General features: G+C 36.9%; 1 pseudogene; it reads right to left on the reverse strand.

The window, feature by feature from the left end:
* Positions 1-4,322: 4,322 nt before the first annotated feature.
* On the reverse strand, positions 4,323-4,920 carry LOC149229260 (RING-H2 finger protein ATL32-like; annotated as a pseudogene).
* Positions 4,921-8,355: the final 3,435 nt, after the last annotated feature.

The raw sequence follows: 8,355 nt of genomic DNA on the forward strand, positions 1-8,355 counted from the left end.
GATTCATAGAACTAACGAGGTATGCATGTACTATATGTACTAGGTGATTATCTATTAGAATATATTAATATAATGCAGTTATAACTAATCACAAGAAAAATTAAATCAATTTAATCGAAACCAAACCAAACATAAAGAATTTTAAATCGCACTTGCATAAATGAAATCACACCACACTTTCATAAATCAAATCACACTACACTTGCATAAATAAATCACACTTGCTGAATTGAAATCACACTCATATCACACTCACACATGCTGAAATGAAGTCACACTTTCTTAAAGGAAATCACATTTGCATAAAAATAAATGAAATAACAAAACTATACTATGTTACCAATATGTACAAAGGTGTGCAAATTGTGGTTGACGGGGGCCATCCATTCCTCAGAAAGCACACTAAACAAACTATCACATCTTGGATATCAAAGTGGCAGTATGTATTTCTTAAATGAGTTACAAAATATCACAAGAATTCTTTATCCTCACTTTAGAAATCACATCTTGGATGAAACTTGGAACCTCCAACTAGCAACTAGTAACTAACACTAACACTCACAATGTCTATCTTGCACCTAACAACTTACAATTAACAATTGGCAACCCTTTGTATCAAGGGTGCACTCCTATTTATACAAAAAATGAAGATAACTATATAATAAATATAGATATTTAAATCTATCCTAAATCCACATTTAACTCTTTGTGGTTTTAACCAATCATCTAAAAATCTAAGATACAAATCCTCTTATCTATGATTCTTCTCCTTTGAATGTTCATAGTTAATGATCCACATCTTCTACAATTACTCACAAATCTTGCGTTGGAATTTGAAATTCGAATTTGTGGTTGGGTGGCCATATAGGACACTTCTAGAATTTCCAAGTAGGCCTACAATGTCACAAAACTCATAACACTTCTAGATATATATCAAAATATGTTAATTTCCTAACATTTAATGACAAATTCACTTATAATACTTAAAATCAATGACATGGAAAATAATAATGATAAACCCATGTAATGATGAAAATGGTTACTTAATGTAAGGTTATTGAGCTATAGTGTTACAAAATGAGGGTAAAATGATGGAAATGAAGGAGAAAGTGGATGGCATTTTGGAGACCCAGCACTCCACAAAGAGTTTAGCGCTTCAAAAGAAGAACCAAATCAAATGCTTGTCAAAATCTCAACCCGAAGGATAATGGTGAAAGCTATAAGTCTCAAGAATATTCTTTAATGATCATTTAAATAAGAAGATTTGGACTATGTTTCCTTATACCTTTTATCATAGGGATGATCATTGTGTGGCTAAGTGTGTAGAGCATAATTCAATGGTTCACAAAATGGATATGCTTATTGAGACAAAATTAAAAAAACTCTACCATGTTTAAATTCCTTTTTCCCCAAAAAAAAAAAAAAAAACAAACACGTGTTTTTGTACCCATTGCAAAAGGAATGGGCAACGGATCTAGACTTATTGGGATATGCATCCTGAGTTTTGAAGAAATCCAAGTAAATAGTGCAAAGATATAGGCCAAAGGAATCTGCAAAAAGAGAGCGTGTTTCAGAAGCAAAGCACGATGAAATCAGATTAAATCAAAATTCTTTAAATTGGATTGGTTTAAATTGGATTGTTAAGAAATGGGTAGAATTTTTGCATATTTAAAATTTTCTTACTGTAGTAGCTTCCAAAAATATAGAGATATGTGTGTGCAAATTGTGGAATTCATTGAAGTGAAACTTTATCATGAATATTTGTTGTTATCATTGAAGAATGAGAAAAAATATGTAAGAGCTACATTGATCTGATGACTATGCCGATAGTTGGTTTTTATTTCAACCTGAGATGTTGTTGTCAATGCTAGTTATATTGCTCATGGAAACATTGTTCTTATATCTCTGCATCAAAATCTTGGCACCATAGGAATGGAAGCTTTGTGAAGGCACGGTGAATATATTGTTGCAACATTAATTGCATGAACAATCTGGTGAAAAATTACTTCAACAACCTATGATGGAAAATGTTAATGATCAATAGTTTTTGATTGGGCATGAATTTTGCATAGATTTTGGGCTCAGTAGAAACACAAATTAAATGCAATTAGTTACCACCATGTCCATGGTTGCATATGAGCATGTTTTTACATGGCCCATGCCACAATCAATGTTATGTCAGATGGTGGATTTATTTAATTATGTGCAAACATGTTTAGGGTTAATTGGAAAATGATTTGTGGAGCGGGATATACTGTGGACGATAGGAAATTTAGACAACGAATATTACCCAAAACTGACGAAAATAAAATGTTCCATGGTGGCGACATTTATCAACGACCCACAAGAACTCGGCGGGAAGACCCCCTACGATCGGCGAAATGTCAACGAAATCTATCACCGATTGTTACAATGGTGTCATGATAACATAGTTAGCATCGGCATATAGGTTCAACGTAAGTTGGGAGTAGATACACTAGCAATTGTTCCAAAAGTTACAAAGAGAGGCCAATATGATTATTAAATTGGAATTGTCGAATTTTTTTAGAAGTGTTAATTAGTTTGTGGAAAACCTTGTTTTCTTGGACTGGATCATTGTGCAATTACTTTTCTTTAGATGTTTTGTCTATATATATATTACAAGGAACACATTGAACATTTTATTTCATTTTAGAGTAAGTTAATTACCCAAAATCAACAGGTTAAGTTAATTACCCAAAATCAAGAAACCTCTATAGATGGCCAAGCATATACGAAGAATACATTTCATTCATATGCAATACCAAATCCATCTTTTCTTTTCTCTGAGTAAAATTTCAAAAGCATGAACACATGCCATTTCATATGCACAATAAACCGAACTTTTGGAATTACATTGTAAACTCATCAGATTGGATTGCCATATTTTGAGGCATATGTGCCTTAATTTCACTTAAGAAAAATAGCACAACAACACTAAAATAACTACACAAATGTTTTCAACTCATGAGATTAGCTGGAAAAAAGCACAACATGCATAATAGAATCCCTAACATGGAATTTTCTTAATCCTTCTAAATTTGAGAAGAAAAAAATTGTAGATGACTAAAAAGATTAAAACAAGGGGATCAATAGCAGTGGAGGCATTGGTCTGCCACAAGAAAAGTGTTGGGAATCCTGGTGGGATGACGAACAAGAACATTTCAAGTATTCAAGTTTGCGGGGATGGATTTGGAAATCTTGTTATCACTTAGATTTTTCCTTTAGCAATGTGAAATTTTTTATCACTTAAGCATTGCACATGGCAACAAAAGTGTTATGGTATATCGACCTTCCTGGTTTGTCATTGCAATGTTATTAGGGATATTGAATCTTGTTATCGCTTAGATTCTTTTCCTTTACCAATATGGAATTGTTTATCACTTAAGCATTGCACATGGCAACAAAAGTGTTACACTATATGGACTTTCCTGGTTTGCCATTGCAATTTTATTAGGGATATTGAAGACTGTAGCGATGGGAAGGCATAGGTTCACTACATATTATCAACTCATTTTCCAGTTTCTAAAGGGGCTTCTATTTATTGATTTTATTTATGTTCTCATTATTTTGTATTTGTTTGTGGCTTCACAATAGCAGACTTGTTTGCATGTTTCTTTGCATTCATGCCTACTAAACAGGCCTGGCTGCAAATTGCACAGGCATGCAAGTCTCTTTTACTTATTACCTTCCACATTTTCCACTCCTCTTTTGGAGTTTTTTTGCACCTCTCAGTGCAATTGCTAATTTAAAACTGAAATGTAGCCCTAACGTTACACTATCTCTTGGGAATATCTTAATTAATCTTTTCTATCCATGCCTGTTACAAAAGTAATGAAATCCACAAGAATCTAGTCATGAAGCCTTCAAAGGGTTAAAATGTCTTCATCACAGTTTTTTTTAATCTCCAATTGCTTAATAAATATGGGATTTACGGTGGATCTTCTTCGATGCAAGCATGAACATTAATCTAGTATCTGAAGTGCTCAGTTTTGATGTGTGCACTCTATCTCTTACACTGAATGAATGTACGACAACAAGAATCTAAAAACCACAAATCAAGTAAGAAGGCCAACTTCATTATGGAATCATAGCTCTTATGTATAAAAAAATTAGGTGGGATTTCAGCCCACAGATATGTTTACACGAATCATTGTGGCTTGAAATGTTTTGCCTCAAACAAAAAAAACCTCCAGGGATCGAGGATCATTGGAAAACAGGGACCCAAAACAGGGGAGGAAACAAATCCATTTTTTAGGATTTGCGTCTGTGAGCAACATGAACTTGTAATGTCGCGATTTGTCTTATTTTGCTTGTAATGTGTTGGGGAAGATTACAGTGGCTCTTCACAAAGGGCATGAAGAGTGATTGACAGTACATGGAAGAAGCCAGCTATCGATGCAAGAAATGTGAAAATAGTGTCTGCAGTTGGGAAGAACACGAACTCCATCCTCCTCCCCAACGCACCCTAAACAGATTGAACACGATGATGAAGATGAATCATTCCTATTTGCTTATTCTGTTTTTCTCAAACACCCGTACTTGCCTTTGGGCAGCGATGCTATCATCTTGGAGCGGCATGACACACTGCTCCTTTTGTTCGGATTAGGTCTGGAGTGGTGGCTATCAACATTGATATCAATATGAATCCCTCCTAGCAATATGAAGAATCCCACAAGAGAGGGAAAATACACCATTGAGAAGCTGCAATGCGGGGGGGATATTCTCATTCAAACCCTTCCTCACAAGTATGGTGGCTTCCAAAATATGAGTTCCCACTGTCAAATCCAATAAACACATGGCAATCCACATGATAAACCCTGCCGCCGTGCAAAGCACATAGATTGCAATCGACGCCAACAGAGGGTTTGTTCTAAAAAACATACAGCCGCCATTCAACATACACATTGTTAAATGGTTGAATTTGGCTTTCACAGAATCCAAAAAATGGAAGAGGGCCTGCTGAGAGTGGAGGTTGTGCTAATGCCATGTATTATATGTGAGTTGTAGTCAAAATATTTTAATTCTATACATGAAACACAATTTGCGCAATCAATTCCCGACTAGTTGGGGGAATGAAATGATAAAAATCCAAAAGTTATTTCCAGATATTTGTACTGAATCTCAGAATCCTATGTTTGTGATCAGAATCTTCGGAGCATCTAACATATGTATCGGATGTTGGGTATTTTTGAATGGGGAAATACCAAAACCAACAAAATAACCACCACAGAGACAATGCTCTGTTTCCTCTGTCCAGGATCTTTTGCACAGGGAAGCTTTTAAAAACAAATTAACTCAGAAGACAGCATTACACAGTCACAAAAACACTTCTATTGATTTAAAACAAAAACTGTTACAAACTTCATCCTCTGCGCAGAGAGGGATTCACTGGAGAAACTCTGTCTCCTCATTTCTGGTCTTCCACTGCTGTGGGTGTTACAAAACAGCTTCAAGCTACCTCTTGCTTTTGCGATGAGCAAGCAATACAATACATCTTTGTTTTAAAATGATTTCCGCGCTGTTGTGCGTTCATTACAATTCCATGAACAACCTCTGCTTTTTCAATGGCGGACATAACATTATATCCCTATTCTTAAACTCATCACGCACTACTGTGCGTTTCATACATATCTATGATATCCCGCACTGCTGTGTGTTCAAAACATTACATACAAAATCCACAAAAAAAATTACAAGGCGCGCAGGCACAACACTACACACATATCGTGAGCAGGCTCCATACATACCAAAAAAATAACGGACGCAGCCACCACACTTCCACCGTGCGTAGGAACAATACATAAAACTGCTGCACGAAGGGACTACACTCTAAAACTACGGCACACATATATTTTTTTTACAACATATATAAAACATATATAAAAAAAACATATAAAACGTATGTGCCCATAACCATTTAAAAGACTTCACCAAATCTACGTAAAGACATTTAACTCCATTAACTTCATCACCTACGGCGGTCAACCTATGAGTCGTTTACTCCATGCAAAATTAATTCGCTGCAGGCCCGTATGCAGCTTCAGAGATCGACGGCAGAGGACGCGCGAGGAGATCGGACGGCGGTGATTGATATCGGACCAGGTAAGATGCACCAACGATAACTCGCGATATTTGACGTTGGCTTATGTCATGCGGGTGACACGCGTCGCCTCCATAGTTTATCGGAGCCCAACAATACGGAAACCACCTTTATGCAAAAGCGGTGCGATATGCCTCAGCGGGTTTGTGGTTTTGATCTGGCGGTTTTGGGCGCAGCGTGCTGGCTGAGTCGGCTGCCCACGTCCGCCTGTAGTCAGCAGTTGGAATTAACATTCCAACACTCCCCTTTAATTTCAACTGCTGGGCATTCAGTTATACCCAAGCACTTCCTCACATGGAGGGATTCCCCAACACTGTTGTTACAAAGACATCTTCCTCACATAGAGGGATTCACCAACTGCTTCTGATGCAGTTCACAAACAAACAAAGTTGTCTTCCTCTTAATAGAGGGATTAACCTGAAACTTTGCTTAAGAGCACCTTCCTCATGACAGAGGGATTCACCTGTGACTATGCTGAAAAGCATCATCCTCTTGATAGAGGGATTTACCATGACATTGTGCTGAAAAGCACCTTCCTCTTTAATAGAGGGTTTCACCAAATGACTGCTTCAAATGCAGTTCCAAAACAAACAATCATTGCACTGCTGTGTGTGCAAACTCATTACAATGTTCTCCTATGCTGATGCATATTCTCTGCTGCACTGTTGTGCCATCTTCTTTACTGTGTCTACCCCACACTGCTGTGTCTACACTTGTACTGCTTGTGCACTTTTCAAAGACAAAATACTCTGTCTTTTCTGGAACAATTACATTGTCCCAACTTACAAATTTACACTGCTGTGTGTAAATATTTCTTACCCTCACTGCTGTTGCATATATTGCATTTCAATTCAATGAACAACAAATTCATTACATTTACCTTTACTGCTGTAAGGAAAATTTCTTTTGCATGTGCTGCTGTTCAAAACTTCTTGCTGCTGCATTTTTCACATTTGCATTTATGTGTGCTTCTCCTTCTTGCCATCATGCTGCTGTCCATAACTTCTTGCTGCTGCATTTTTCATATTCACTGCTGTCCATACCCATAACCATAGACTGTCATCCCTGGGTTTTTATTTGCTGCTGCGTTGCCTCTGCAATTTGCACTGTGGCTGCCTTTTGTTTCATCATACTGCTGTGTGCCCATACACTAACTCTTTACTCTCCATTACTTGCACATAGAGAGAAATCATCCTCACGCTGTTTTGCGCTGCATTCTCCACACAAAAAAAATTAACGCGGGCTGCTGCCTTTTCTTTTGACACCCTTGCTTCACACAATCTTAGTCTTCATTTTTTTTATTTTCATAATGCACTGTTGTGCAATTCCTTTCGATTTTCTACTGCCACACACATTCTCATTCACCCATGTGCATTAAAAATCTGCTGTCCATGTTTTTCTTTAGGCATTTCTGTGCATGTTGCATTGCATACAAAAAAAATATTACATTTTTCATTGCTGTGTGAAAAATTCCATTGCATTCTCAGCCACTGGGCATTTATGCTCTGCTGTGTTTTTCCTTCTTCTCATTTTCTTCTCATTGCTTTGCATTTTCATTCCCAATACAAAACATTTCCTTCTGCTGTGTATTATACTCACTCTGCTGTGAGTATATTCTCTCACATTTCATAAAAGAAAACTGCATTCCATTGCTATGAATTTCAATGCATGTACTCCATAAAAAAATTCAAACTGCCGTTTTATGTTTTGTCCTCCCACTGCTGTGAGGGTCTCCATTCTCTGCATACTCCTTATTGCGCCGCTGCACTTTACATTTGAGCGTTGTCCCCTTTTCTTCTCTGCTCTTATGGCAGATTTGATTTCATGTCTTTCCTTTATAAAAAGAAGTCTGCATTAAAGAATGACTGTTAAGACAGTTCAGCAACAAAAAATTACAAGCTCCCCTTTAATGTGTGCTTGTCTTCTTTTGGCAGACTCTTCTCAAAATAAATTTAGATCAGTTGGGGAGTTCAAGGGGCTTTCAGGTTGCATTTCCTTCTTTCTCCATACTTCTGTGACTTTCTTCTTTTGCATGGGTCTAGCTTGCATAGGAGCCTATCTTAAGTTACAATCTCGTGCCATATGCCCAATGTTATGACACTTGAAGCATTCAACTTTATTCATGAATAAGAATTCATGATTTCTTTTTGTGAAATTATTTCTTGGAGATTGTCGGGGACCACAACATCTATCTCCATGAAATGCTCTACAGTCTTTTGCCATATGACCAAAGT

Source organism: Pinus tabuliformis, chromosome J (assembly GCF_031772625.1).
Source record: "Pinus tabuliformis cultivar Carrire ecotype Pingquan chromosome J, CPIR1, whole genome shotgun sequence".
Taxonomy (NCBI): domain Eukaryota; kingdom Viridiplantae; phylum Streptophyta; class Pinopsida; order Pinales; family Pinaceae; genus Pinus; species Pinus tabuliformis.